Source organism: Gadus macrocephalus, chromosome 23 (genome assembly GCF_031168955.1).
Source record: "Gadus macrocephalus chromosome 23, ASM3116895v1".
NCBI lineage: Eukaryota > Metazoa > Chordata > Actinopteri > Gadiformes > Gadidae > Gadus > Gadus macrocephalus.
The window spans coordinates 5,540,279-5,554,365 of NC_082404.1; positions in this window are offsets into that span (position 1 = coordinate 5,540,279).

Sequence of the window (14,087 nt, forward strand, 5' to 3'; positions counted from 1 at the left end):
TGCTGGAGCAAGACGCGTATGTCGATGACATCTTGGTCTCGAATGACAACCTGAACAAGCTCAAGCAAATCACGGCAAACGTTGAGCACATCCTGGAAGCTGGTGGATTCTATATGAAGCCATGGGTCTACTCAGGCCAAAGTGGGAGGTCAGAACCAGGTGACCCCCAGAAGAAAGAACCCTCAGTGATGGTCCAAAGTGGGAGGTCAGAACCAGGTGACCCCCAGAAGAAAGAACCCTCAGTGATGGTCCTCCCAAACCAACTCTCAGTGGAGAACAACAAAGCCCGGGGTCTTGGGTACGATCCAGAGCACGACAAGCTGCACCTAATGGTGGCTGTGAACTTCTCCAAAAAGAAGAAGAAAATGCGGCTGGGAGTAAACCTGTCAAAAGAGGAAGTCAGGGCCCAGGCACCAAATCCACTTACCCGGCGAGAGCTCCTCAGTCAAGTCTCTGGGCTGTACGATCCCCTCGGCCTTGCAACACCGGTCAAGCAGAAGGGAGCCATCCTGGTAAGGAGAGCATTCCAGGAGGCAAGAGTTAAGTACAGTCCAGCTGAGGATACATGGGACGCACCTTTGTCCGAGGGCCTTCGGGAAGACGCCATCTGCCTCCTTGAAGACTACGCTGAGCTCAGTCGGCTGAAGTTCACCAGAGCCTTGACACCACCTGACTCTTGTGCCAAACCCTGCGGTATCACCTTCTCCGATGGCAGCGAGCGTTCCTATGGTGCTGTACTGTACCTACGGTGGGAAATGCAACACACTGTGACCCTACGACTGGTCGAAGCCAAAGCCAGGTTGACTCCTCTAGACCACAAGGGCGACGCTGTCAAGGCTGAAGTCTGCGGTGCCGTCTACGCTGGCCGTCTAAAGAAGTACTTCCAGAAGCACTGTAGTATCCGTGTGGAAAAGTGGTACCACCTGATCGACAGCCGGACAGTCCTGGGGGCCATTCAACGTGAGAGCTACGGCTACCAAACGTTTTTTGCCAATAGAATTGGAGAAATCCAAGGCAGCACAAACGTCCAAGACTGGTGGTGGATTCCTGGGCCTCTCAACATCGCAGACATTATCTCAAGAGGGGCAAGCCCGGAGGAGCTGGACGAAGACACTGAATGGCAGCTTGGTCCCAAGTTTCTGAGCCTCCCCGAGCGTGAGTGGCCCGTGAAATCTGCAAAAGATGTTGCTGTGGAAGCCAGAGAGAACATCATGCGCATCCAGAAGAAGGCATTCGTTGCTGCACTGACCCGATCTGGAGCAAAGAAGGAACCCAAGACGGAACCAAGCTCAAACCCCACTAATCTGCACAGGCCTCCTGCTGGATCCGCTGTCACAAATCTGGTGAAAATCCAGCGGTTCAGCAGCCTAACCAGACTGGTAAAGTCTCTTGCACTGGTCTGGAGGGCCGCAAAGAAATTTCTCGGTCTCAAAGCCCGGGGGAAACCAAAGTGGGAGGCAGTCCAAATGACCGGTACAGTCACTGTGGCCGAGAGAGAAGACTCCTTCCGAGACATCTGCCTCGCGGCACAAGAAGGAGCTACCTTCCCTGACACCACAACAAACCGGCTGGTCGCGTACAGGGACGAAGCCAGCGGGCTGTTGCTGTGCGGTGGCAGGGTCCAGCACTTTAAAGAAGATGGCCGTGCTGTTCCACTGATCCCCTTCAACACCTGGTTGGGGACTCTGCTGGCACGCCAAAGTCACCAAGAAGGCCATGAAGGAGTTGCTGGCACTCTACTCAGAATGCGGCAAAAGGCTTGGGTTGTGCAAGGCAGGAGACTGGCTCAACAAGTCATCAATAAGTGCATCCACTGCAAAAAGGCCAGAGCTCAAGTCTGCCAACAAGTGATGGGTGACCTACCCGTAGAAAGGGCAAGACCTGCTGCGCCGTTCCAATTCATGTCGGTCGACCTGTTCGGACCTTACCTGGTCAGAGATGACATCAAAAGAAGAGTCTCCATGAAAGTCTGGGGAGTCGTCTTCTGCTGCATGGCAAGCCGGGCTCTGCATATCGACCTTGTCAACAGCCTTTCAACGGAAAGCTTCCTCATGGCCTACCAAAGGTTCACCGCCATCAGAGGGCACCCCACCAAGGTCTGGTCAGACCCTGGAACCAACTTTGTTGGTGCAAAGTCTCTGCTGGAAGACCTTTACAGTTTCCTGGGTAGCCAAGACATGCCAAACCTGGAAGAGTATGCTGTGAAGAATGGGACAAGCTGGACATGGAAAGTGCTCCCTGCCGATTCACCGCATCGAAATGGAGCTGCAGAAGCTGCCGTAAAGATCACAAAGAGAGCCCTTCAAAGTCTGTGCACCCAGGCAAACCTCACCTTCAGCGAGTTCCTCACAGCCCTCCAGATGGCAGCAAACCTGGCAAATGAGAGGCCTATTGATGCAAGAGTGCAGAGTCGGGAGGACCGCGTTCAATACGAATACGTGACGCCAAACTCTCTCCTCCTTGGTCGAGCATCGCAGACTGGTGACCTCAAGTCCTTTGACTTCCAGAACTACCCCTACAAGCGGCTCCGAGAGATCCAAACCCAGGTCAACGAGTTCTGGAAAGCTTGGTCCCAGCTCGCAGGCCCCAACCTGTTCGTCCGGTCCAAGTGGCACACCGCAGAAAGAAATGTTTCTGTTGGTGACATTGTTTGGCTCTGCGATCAGAATGCCTTGCGGGGGCAATTTAGACTTGGTCGAGTCGTCACCGTATCCTCTGACCCAAAGGGCATCGTTAGAGATGCTGAAGTTCTTGTCACCACAGGGAGCTGTGTCTCAGTTCACCCTCAGCAACCAGCAGTCCACACCTCTGGTGACCGGAAGGAGAAACGCAACTGTGTGGTACTGCGCAGAGATGTTAGGCGGCTCATAGTTTTATTGCCTGTTGAGGAGCAGTGCCCCTAATGGTGATGTAGTTTGTTTTTTGTGTGCGACCTTCCTGTCTAGGCACAGGAAGCTCGAGTGGGAGGTGTCGCGTCAGACTAGGTCTGCAGCGGTTTGTTTTGAATTCACAGGGAAAATGCAGGTGTGTGCGTCTGTAGGTGCAGGTGTGTGTGTGTGTGTGTGTGTGGGTGTCGCGTCAGACTAGGTCTGCAGCGGTTTGATTAAATTCACAGGAAAAATGCACGGGAGAAAAATTAAAAACAGAAATTAAAAAAAATAGAAAAAGTAGGTGGTGTGTTAGCCGCGGTAAATGGGAAGAGAAGCGCGAGTCAACTAATGAGCGTCAGCTGTCCGCTGTTCGACTGATTTGGTTGTGCTGCATTCAGCTCACAGGTGCTTATTTATCTGGTTGGCGTTTGGTTGGGGAGACACACTGGTGAGAGTAACACGGAAATTAATCTGTGCTGGCTCTCAGTTTGGGAAAGTGCTGTGCGGAAACGTAACGCTGAAAATTGGAGAGGCTGCCGGTAAGCGCATGTCTCGTTTGACTTGATTTGTGGCGTATACGGTCGGCATGTTTGGAGCTTGGCGTTTGTTCTGATTGTCACCATTGTAGTATTTTTAATGTTGGTTAAAAACGGGACGAAAGCTTAATGGCCTGCGCGCATTGCATCTGAGACTTTGCAGTCTATTAATTGTGGTTCCAGCGAAATGGCTGTAACTCTTTTAACCACGCATCTCCAGTTGGGCACGGGCACTTCATATTTCATAGTGGGGCTGCTCATGTTCAATCTAATGTATACTCACTTTGCACAGGATTATAGCATATTTGCACATTTCATCCATGTTTATTGCATTTTGCACATTTATTCAAGTGACAACTAACTACTGCTCTGTGTATCTTCATGTCTGTTTATCTTAGGTTTTTTACCTAAGGACTAAGGGCTAACCATTGCAACCCTATGGACTTGTGCTCTATATTCTAAAAAAAAAAGAAAAAAAAGAGGAAAGACCAAAAACGGGAACAACTGTTGTCTGTCCAGTCCTTGTGTGAAACCCAGTGCCTTCAGAACTCCTTCAGTGTCACATCCTTTTCGAGTTGGGGAAAAACACAGTGCTTAAAACCAACCAAACAAAACTGAAAACTCACCAAAAACCAAAACAAAACCGTACAACTTGACACACACACACACACACACACACACACACACACACACACACACACACACACACTGTAGTGTTTCATATTTTCCCATTTGTCTAGTCTGGTTACTTGTGACTCTTACTTCTCATAGGGTTGCTGTCTCCAGGATGTGGTAGATCACCACTCTAGATACAGAGCAGTGGAACAACAGAAAAACATTCTTTTATATATATTTTTACCACACAGGCCATTTAGATCATGAGACATTTAAACAGAATAGCAGCCACAAATCCATACTTCCCTGGGGCACAGTAGACATACATAGGAAGCTTGCAATGAGCATTTCAATCAGAAATAGAAATAGTCAATACACACTCAGTAGTACCCACTCAGGATGTTTATAGCAGTTATTGTAATGTGTTTTCCGCTGTGGACCAACATAGTTATACTACATTCTGGTGTGAGACTTGGTTTAAGGGATGTGGTTAGTTTCAGTTTTTGAGGGGGTATGCAAAAATCTGATAAATCTGATTGTTGTTTAGACCAATCCATAACTAGAGCGTGCACTGCGCTGCGCTGCCCGCCCCCCCTTCTGAAGTCGAAAAAATCTCCAGATGGAAATGCATTGGTTTAATATTGAATTAATTTAATATTAAAATATGTATTATATATATTTATATATTTGTGGTGCTTCCTGGGTCGTAGATCATATTCCTCTGCAACAATCTGACCTGACATTCTAGGTTTATTACATCATCATAAAAATGAAACAAGGAAGCAGAATTGATGCTAAGCCACACCTGAGACTGAAGCTGACCTAGACGTTTTTATACTGCCAAATATGCCCGTCTTATGCACGCCTTTTTCCATGGTCTGCGCATTTACACTGCCGGAAGTAAATCCTCGCTTTGAGCTAGCTTACTAGCTATTTACCCTTCCGGACCCTACACACATTGGCGGTTTCATTGTAATCCGAAAACTCTTAATCATGTGAGAGAAGAAGATGCAGTCGCATTAAACGAAAACGGTGAAAGATGGTGTGATCTACACGAGAAAGACGTTTTTTCATCCTCTGGATAAAAAACAAGTAGTCAGCAAAATAAAGAATATGTTGTCGTTTTTGCACTTGGAAATAGTTAATTCTTGCACGCGAGTCCCTTAATCATAAAATAATAAAAAATTTGTTGTATGTAAATTTTCGTAAAGAGGTCCTTCTCCAGTGTACCAGGAAAGCCCGCTCCGTGACTACGGGGGATTTCACCCCCTCGGTTTTACACATGCAAGGCAGTGAAATTGCCGGGCGTGCAAAGCCGCGACCGAACCGGCTTGGCAGTATAAAAAGGCCTTGATGATCCAGACATAGCAGGACTGTGTTCGCAGAGGGAGGCGCACCCTTCACATTAGGCTTATGGGAGTTCAGTTATCAACATGCTTTGAATCATATTTTTATTTAGCCTAATCTTTTTCAAACAGGTTGTTGGTACACAGTTGTTATGCCTAATGTGGTGTGTATGCTGTGTGTGGGTGTGGGTGTGGGTGTGGGCGTGCGTGTGTGCAGGGCCGACGGACTGGGGGGGGAAGTTTTGGTGGGGGGGGGGCCCTTATGAATAGTTTACATTTTCCTTTTTTTTTTCATTGTTTTTCAAATAGTTTAATAACATAACTAAATGTCATGATGAATATCGATCTAAATGCAAGCTTAGATTAATACATTGGTATATTTGTTAAAAGTAAAGACTGCTGCGAGTCCTCTGTGAACACCCCTTTCAAAAAGCGCAAAATGGTTCAGTCCACACAGCCGATTTTACCACGAATCGCACCTTGCTTACTGTGAACTTTTTAATCTGGATGGAGATGTGGCAATATGTCAAAGCCACAGTTAAATAGATTGAAGTCTTGCCGAGAAGTCAGGTTCTGACTAACTTATTTTCTAAGAAAGGTGAGCACAAACGTTTAAACACACAAGAAGATTCCCCATTCTTAACTACCTCCGTTATCGTTGCTAAAGCGAACAGAGACAACCCAAAGCAAGAGCAGACGATGGGCTACACTTTCAAATTATGAGGCCTTGGTTATTAAGGTAAAGGATAAATAAAGTGTATGGTAGGCTTATATTGCAACAGCAGGCTACTGCTGTTGCAATATTAAATTAATGTTGCAAATTATGTTGCAAATATTAAATTAATACTAAGCCGTTGTTAGGCTACATGATAAATAATAACCCATCACACATCGGCTAGTTCGCACCAGACGTCATGACATTACAAAATGGCTATATCTTTCTAGCTGCCTGCTAGTAAAACTTAAAGGTCCCAAGGCATGCTACTTTATGGATGCTTTGATATAGATATTAGTGGGCCCCTATCACAGTATTTGAAGACATTCACGAAATTCAGCCGTGGTGCAGAATTACAGCCACTCCGAGCCAGTCGCACATTGAGATTTCCCCAAACTCGCCGTTTCGGTGTCCGCAGCTGTAATACAAATAAGGAGATGAGAGGCGGGTCAAGGAGGAGGGTGGGGGTGTGGCCCTGAGCAGTTTGCGGCCACGGTACTATTCGCTCTATTTACAGTGGATGTATCGCAATGGCGAGGCGCACACAGCCTTTGGCCATGTTCTGTAAATACTCTAGAACACACCGGAGTCCTGGTGCTCTAAATCTGAATAATATCATAATATACATAGTTAGATATATCATATGATAGATATTATCACGCCCAAAAGCTGTGTGCGCCTCCAGACGATATTATGTTTCTCAAACGACTGCATCGGGTTCTCCGACGTCTCTGGTTCTTCCACTTCCACATCAATCTCAAGTATAGCTGAGATAACCCCCACTACGAGTCTCGTTGTGGAAACCCCAAACACATCAGAGAGTCTGACGTGTTATGCGCGATAACACCAACAGCAGAACGGTTATCCAAATAACAGAGGAGTGTACAACACCTGCGTTACAGTCCTGGAGCTCTATATCTAAATAATATAGATATCTATATCATATAATAAATATTATCATGGCCAAAAGATGTGTGCGCCTCCAAAAGATATTATGAATCTCAAACGAATGCGTCGGGTTCTCCGACATCTCTGGTTCTTCAACTTCCTCAATAATCTGAAGTAGAAATGTGACATGGAGGAGAAAGGTATTGATGACCGCGATTGTCTCCCACTGGAGCTTCGTTGCCCGCTGCCGAGGGACCACCGCCTCGGCAGCGAGCAGCGCCAAGGCACCACTGCCTCGGCAGCGAGCAACGGGGAGGGCCCCACCGGCCCGAGGCGTTGTGTGTGTGTGTTGTGGCGACCCGGCCCCAGGGCTGTCTCTCTCACTCAGGAAATCACTACACGCCAAGGTCAGTTCAAAGCCCAATATAGGGCGTTTATTCATTGAATAACGGAGAACCACGTGGATCTGTGCCCAATGCGGGGAAACCAAAACTCATACCGGTGACTCCGTGAGCCACGGTAGAGTCCAGGTGGGGTGATGGTCTCTCCGGCCGGGCCGGTCTCGTCCCTGGAGAGGGAGGTCGTTCCCGTTGGTAGCACTGTTCCAGCGGTGTTTTCCGTGTCGGCGCGCGTCGTCCGGGCGTGCGGGTTCCCTCGGGGCCAATGGGTAAGGTCCGCTCGATCCACGAGTCTGTCCGTCCGTATCGGGTCCTGGAGGTTCCCTCCTCCCCTCGGACTCCCAGTTCTCTCCCCTACGAGCACATCAAACAGCCTTTTAAAGGGTACCTGGCAGGCACGGCGTTATGGGTGGGCCTGACGGACCCGGACAACCCACTGTTCAACAGGCCCACCCAAAACTTTTCTTCCAAAAAATAAAAATAAAGGTTAATATATTTTAATCATTATTATTATTAGGTATTTATAAAGGCTTCTGAAATGCTTTATTTTTGCAATGCAGGAAACTTTGTTGATATTGATGCTTGATCCGATTTGCATTAAAGGGCTGTTATCTTCGTGGATGACCGTGAAATCGCGGTATAGTATTAATTATTATCTCGTAGTAGCCTAAGCAACATTTGAATACATCTTCTATGTATAATAAGCCAAGATCAGTCTGTTGCTAATGATATCGAAATATTGTTGAAAACTTAAAACAATTAAACAGAATTATGAAATAGTGTGCCTCATGTTATACGAGCATAACTAAACTATGTGGAAAATATTAGATTTCTGACCACTTTGACATCTCTTTAAATCTTAAGGGGAAAAAATACTATAGTTTACTACAACATTTACTACAGTATACTATATATTACTATAGTATACTATAATATACTACAATATAGTGTGGGATGAGTGATACCCTCATTCTCATGCTCATCTTTCGTGTATGTGTTTGTGTGTGTGTGTGTGTGTGTGTGTATTCCCACAGATGCTGCAAAGTTGAAGTTCACCTGCGTAACTGATACGAACATAAAAGCATTTATACGACAAAAGCTGAACAATGCTGCCAAATTTCAGAAACAATAAATTATCAACTGTTTAAAGAAAGTTAAACTTTTGTTCTATTTTTTTTGTATTTTAGCAGTCTGTAGAAAACACTGTGTTAATGGTGGTTGTAAGCCTAATTTATGTGCAGTGAATTATTGTTACAGCACTATGGTTAAAAATGGCAACAACAAAAAGTGATACAGTTGAAAATATCCATTAGGTAAAGTACAATGACATAGTTAAAGGAACAACAAAATACTGCATAATGCAGTTATTGTAATGCAGTATATATAGTACTATGGTATCGTAATTGTAGTATTCTATAGCAAAATAAAAGTATAATAAAAGTTCTGTAATTTACTTCAGTAGATTGTATTTTATGTAGTAAACTGTAGTAGTATATAATGTAGTATACTGTAGTAATAGAACTGCAGTTTTCTGTAGTATAGGCCTACTATAGTTTACTGTAGTAAAACTACTATAGTAAGGTTCAAAAACACTACAATATTTACTATAGTATATATAGGGTGTACTGTAGTTTATTTACTATAGTAAACTATATAATTTTCTGTAGTATACTATAGTTTACTGTAGTAAAACTACTATAGTAAGGTTCAAAAACACTACAATATTTACTATAGTATATATAGGGTATACTATAGTTTATTTACTATAGTAAACTATAGATTTTTTTCATGTGGGATAGAGTGACGCGCTAATGCACAGCCAGATATGGTGCGTAATGGAGATTCAAAAGCGCTCTTCGTAGGTATAACCAAGAGACGCTTTTACACTCCCTTAACCTACACACACTGGTGGTTTCTTTTTGATGTACCTAATTTCAATTAGACCACAACGGAATTGTCATGTCTGACAATGGAAGGACAAGGAATTGGACGGGATCAATTAGGGGGGGGGGGGGGGGGGTCTTGGGTAGAGGTGTTGCTGCGTTGTCTCTACAACAGAGACAATAACGCAGCGATATGAGACGTTCTCACTGGAGAGACGGTGATATCCGCAAGCTGCTGACCATCATGGGAGAGAAGCTGATGCAGTTGCATTTAACAAAGACGTTGAAAGATGGTGCAACTACGAGAAAGACGCAGAAGAACGTTCCTTGGGTGCCAAGCCGCGATCGAACCGGCTTGGCAGTGTAAAAGGGCCTAAGGAGAGATCGCGGATAGGTCCATCCTATGCACCAACATTTTTTTTACAATGCAACAAAATATTTAAAGAACATTTGCGTATCGAGCAAATCTCGATATGCACGAATAATATAACAGTATATTAGTCAGTCATTTGTAATAGGTTAAACAGGGATTTGATAACGTTTTTAATTTAAGGACCACCCACAATTGTTCTGGCCCATCCACAACTGGAATTCTGGCGCCGTACCTGGTCTTCCTCGTCCTCCACCGCAGGTGTTCTCCATTGCGCCGATTAGAGTGACGCAATGGACCCTCTCTGGCTCCGACTGGTGGATATCGGCGGTATACGTCATCCACCACCTCTCCCTCGGGCCGCCTGGCCTGAGGGTTTGGGACCGGGTTGCGCGCGCGCGCGTGCGTGCGTGTGGATGTGTGTGTCAGTTATAGTGCCACCCCTTTGTACAGCTGACAGCAATTAACAATAAATAATATTATTTTAAGCAATAAATGTGCCTCCTGCGTGAGCTGTGAAGAGCTGAATAGGGGCGGCCAACGCGACTGTATTTTGTTATATTTCATAAAATGGGCTTTGTTTCAAGCAGTTAAATGTCAACAGAAGTTATCTCCAGTTCAGAATGTTCTAAGTTAGGCAGAGGGTCTAACTTCACACTGTTCTTCATGAAGATACAGACATTGTGATTTACAGTCTCTCCTGATTACAGGTATATAGAAACAGAGAAGGACAATTACTCAGAAAAAAACTCTCTCAAAAGTGTCTTGTGTGGTCTTGTGTTTTGGCCTTAGGGCATTTCCACTGTGTCTTAGTACAGGAAAGGTAAGTAATACATGGCTTCCTGTGTCTCACCTCCTCCACGGTATCTGGCCTTCCTCCTTGTCCACACACTTTTCTGGAGGCCCTCTTTCTTGTGGAGAAGAGAACGGAGAGATGAAGAAGCAAAAGGAGAAGTTAAGGAATGGAAAATGAGAAGGAGAGAGCTAATATCTCACCTCATCCAGAGTAAGACAATGAGTAAGGTAGCCAGTAATACAACAATTGTTCTCACTGCTACTGTTGTTGTCCATGATGATGATGATGTCACTGAAACATAGTAATACGATTTCAAACACTGATAGCCAACTGCAGGTCAATGTTTAACTGTGGGTCTGTGACTGTGTGAAAGGTGTGTTCATTTTAAACTGTTACCGTTAATGAATAAAAAGGGGGAATTGTGGCGTCCAATTGCATTATGAGCTTGGCAGTAATAGTTTCCTCCAAGCTCAGATGTGATATTAGTGATGGTGTGCTTCTGTCCTGATTCTTTCACTGAGTCTTCATGTTCCCTGAACCAGGTGTAGTTAGCTGCTGGGTTGGCATCACTGCTGCAGCTCAGCGTCACTGAACTGCCCTCCTCTATTTCACCAGAGGGACTTGAATACACAGATGTGTGTATGGGTCCATCTGAAGACACAAAGAAACAGGTGAATACAGCTTTTAATTGTTTTTTCATGACAGTATTAATAATAACAAAAGTCAAATGGAGAAGTTTGGGTCAAGTATTAATGTTGACACAGTTAAGCTCATTTGATTGTGTATTGTTTTTTTAACTCACATTTGACATTGATAGAGATGGGACCTTCACCAGAGAGACTCACGGTCACTGAGGGGGTCTTTGGAGCGTCTGTTAACAGTTACATTTCATTAATTATATAAAACACCAGCAGTTTGGTCCATTCATAATACATATGCATGTAGTTATTTTCCCTAAAAGGTATATTACACCTGGTACCATGTCAGTGTACTGTAGAGTAGACTTACACACTAAAGGAGAGTGGAGATCGTATCCTTCTAAAGCACATGACTAGTTGCCTGCAAACTGAGGTTGGACCCAGTAGTTCACTCCCTGATGTACATTCTGTCCAATCTTGAACCAGATGTAGGGAGGGACACCAGCCCCAAGGCAAAACAAGGAGTTTTGCCTTGCCACCGTCGCCCCCGGCCTGGTCCCTACCACCAGATCAGCATGTTCAGCACCACACTGATCTGCTGTTATGGTTCGGTCGTGTGCTTGCTCTCTTGGGTGAAAGGGTAACAAATAAACTAAAATACCCTTTAACATTCCCTTTTTTGTATTCATTTCTTGCCTTGTAAACGCATTCAAATCAGGTTACAATTCCAGACTTCTTCTTTTTACATTGGCCAAGTAAATAGTGCATGGCACTTCAAACTGTCTGCCTTTAAACAAGTCTTCAACTTACCCCCTGGATGATGCTTTATTTGGTTAGCTTCTTCCATTGTGGATGCCTCGGCCGCTCAAATAGGAATGATGAGGCTCAATGATAAATGAAAACTCCCCTGGTTGGCTGTTGATGAAGGGCTTGACCAACTTCAGCCATGCTGAACTGTAAAACAGACAGTAAGCGACGTGCAGCAGCATGACATAAAACAGACGGTAAGCTCAGTAAAGTAGCATGAAACAGATAGTAAACAAAGCAAAGAAGTATGTCATAAAACAGACAGTAAGCTACGTACAGTAGCATGACACAAAACAGACAGTAAGCTAAGGCATTTTGAAAACCTCCGCCCTACATTTCCACTGACTTGCTGTCACTAAGTTTAAATCTGCTAAAACTGGACGTAATTTAAATAGCTACAATTTGGGTTTGGTCTTTGACTCAGACAGACATTATGAATATGTTACTGTTTACACCACTCACTGCTAGGGTTCCAAGGTCTTGGTGAGAGATACTGAATGTCTTTTGAGACATACTTTTAAATGTTTCCCATATTATCAACAAGGCTAATGTATCCAGGCAAATGGAAACACTTTTATCAATATACATTTTTCATGAATTGATATTGTAGCTAATGGGCGGTGCATCAAACAAGTTACAGTTTGTCTCAGTCGCTTTGGTACATTTCTCAGATGTACAAAACTAATTGTTCACTCTTTACATCATTGTGTCACTTGTGCACATCTAAAAAGCAGTTTCTCTGCTCTTTCCTACATTATCAATTGCTTATGTCATGTTGATCAAAATGTATTGTAATGGGTCTCCATTGAATAGTCTCGCCCCCATAGCATTTAGGTATTAGTTCATTGCATAAGTCTTTGCATGCAATATGGTTGAACAAGTTGTCATAATATGTCAAGCATATTTCTATAATTGTCCATTAGACTTTTTTTCTAAATCTGTCCTGAATTGGTAAATTGCTCCCAGGTTAATCTTGACTTTCTCTAAAGAAGGAAAATGTATGAAGTGTTAGATCAACCAACGGTCAACCAGTTTACTGAAATAGCTCAAAGGTGCATCACCTGAACCATGAACTGGCAAGTATATATGTAGCTGGAGCACAACGCAATGTTAAAATGTCTGACAATGGAAGGACAAGGAATTGGACGGGGTCAACAGCCAGAGAGAAGAAGAAGAGGAAGAGGAGTGAGTGAAATTTGCGGCCCAACAGACAGGAACATCAGGAGGTGTAGGAAGACTGCACTGTAATTCCTACACGTTTATGCACAGTTTACCCTAAGGAGATTGTCCTATGTTCACATTTCTAGAATGACATGGTCTGTTACAGTAGCAAATTACAGTACAAACAGTCAAAGCGTGAATCTTGTCCAGTTTCTTGCAATCAATCTACTACTTACAATAAGGTGTAACTTACAATTTACAACAATTGTCTTCAAAACTTCAGCCATAGTTTACATCAGAGCATCCCTCCAGAGTACAGTGTTATATTGACTAAGTGATTTGACTGTCTTATCCGTACACAAGGACGTGTCATTGTGATGGCACTGACATGTTCATTGACACAGAAATTTACTTTTGAGAGAGATGACTTTAGGATTTCGAGCAAGAGACTGGCTTTTGCAGGTAATCCATGGTGTTTTGCTATTTGTACGAATTGCTTTTTAGAAATGCATTTAGTGTTTTTTGCAATGTTGAGGACGATTCGAGAAATCGACCAAAGCGACTGAGAATAAATGTAACAACAGGTTGTAGGTATGCAGGGAGGTTAAGGTTAGTCATGGATTCAATGATTATTTTCCTTGATTCAGTTCGTCGTTCGTTCAGCTCCTCCCTCGTTCTCATTCTCAAACGATCGTGGAAGTCGGTCATCAATCAACATTACAACTTTAATCAAACACAGTGGGATGGGGGGGGGGGTATAGTTGATTAGTGGATGTTTAAAATAACAGCAAGATAAGAGACTTGATTTAGCAATGATGGTGGGGGTCCCGGGTGGAGAACGAACCATGAAAGAACGAGACAGATTGACGAGACATCCAAATATTTGATTAATCTGGCATGACACAGAAAGTACAAAGGCAGCAAGCATTTACCATTTCACTGATATTGAATCTTATTATCGTACGCTCGCTCACTAAGCATCTTCCCTCTGCACCACTCACAGTCAGTGAACGAACAGCGAGTCAGCGAGTCAGCGACTAGTGGTCTGGAACGAGTCGAGTCTG